Source organism: Petaurus breviceps, unplaced genomic scaffold, assembly GCF_028583685.1.
Source record: "Petaurus breviceps papuanus isolate PSGF00001 unplaced genomic scaffold, PetGlider_PUasm1.0 37, whole genome shotgun sequence".
In the NCBI taxonomy this organism is placed as follows: domain Eukaryota; kingdom Metazoa; phylum Chordata; class Mammalia; order Diprotodontia; family Petauridae; genus Petaurus; species Petaurus breviceps.
In genome coordinates, this window is record NW_027186296.1 from 101,616,656 (window position 1) to 101,617,946 (window position 1,291).

Below are 1,291 nucleotides of genomic sequence, written 5' to 3' on the forward strand. Positions count from 1 at the left end.
GAAGGAAGGAAGGAAATAAAGAAGGAAGGAAGGAAGGAAGGAAGGAAGGAAGGAAGGAAGGAAGGAAGGAAGGAAGGAAGGAAGGAAGGAAGGAAGGAAGGAAGGAAGGAAGGAAGGAAAGAAGGAAGGAAAGAAGGAAGGAAGGAAGAGAATAATTGAGGAAAGAAAAAATAAAAGTTACATAAAAGGAAAGGAAGCTGGACTTGGAATGATAAGATCTGGGATTAAGTTCCAATTCCAATATATGACTTATTAGTTTTGTGACCCTGAACAAACCACTTAGTCTATCTGAGCCTCAGTTTCCTAATCTGTAAAATGTAGATAATCATTCTACTACCTACCTCAAAAGGATGTAGTAAGGAATATGCTTAACTAATAGGATCTATTAATATTTGCCAGGGAATATTTAGCTAAACAGAACATACTTTCTGAATCTTGAAGTCAGGATCAACTTTCTTCTGGGATAACCTCCCAATATTCTACAGTCTGTCTAGAAGATTTTCAAAATAAGCTTTTGTTGTCTTCCTATTTGGAGAATGCACTACTATCATTTGTTTATTTATTTATATTCATATATGTAATGTGGACCAGTAATTTTTAAAAATCTTTGGATATTTTTATTCTTTTTAAAATATGGATAAAAATTACCAGAGTTCTCTACTGTTTTTTTCCCCCAATTCAAATTACTGTGTGATTCTCAGATAGGCTGCTGATTATAGACCTATATTGTGTCCTGCCTGAGTCAACCTATAAAAACCTGGACTAGTCTCTTGAACTAGTCATACCACTCATATTTAGTACATTTTCTCCTCCTTTTCCCTAACCCCTAATTAAAGAAGAGGACTTTCTTCTTGCCAAGGTTAACTTTTATGCCTGTGCCTTTGACCTTGTTCCTTCCCATGCCCAGGAGTTTTCACCCTCAATAATTTCCTCTTTTTCTCATCTTGAGTCTCTATCCACTGGCTACTAATCCACTACCTACAAACATGTCTAAGTTTCTCTATCCTTAAAAAAATCCCTTTTACTTAACCTACCATCCTACATCTTTTTTACCTTTCACAGAAGAACTCCTAAAAAGGTGGTCAAAACTTGCTTCTACCCTTGTCTTACCTCCTATAATTCTCAATGACTTATAAATTGCCTTCTGATTCTATCATTCAATTGAAACCCATCTCTTGAAAGTTGTCAATGATTACCTTCTAAGTCCCATAGCCTTTTCTCAATATTGTGTTTTACCTCTCTGCGCTCTTTAATATTGTTGGCCATCACCCTCTTCCTGGGTATGCTCTCT

General features: G+C 36.0%; 1 protein-coding gene across 3 annotated transcripts in view; it reads left to right on the forward strand.

The window, feature by feature from the left end:
• The window catches only part of BUB3 (BUB3 mitotic checkpoint protein), a 555,213-nt gene that overhangs the window by 469,400 nt on the left and 84,522 nt on the right, over window positions 1-1,291 (forward strand). The window lies entirely within an intron of this gene.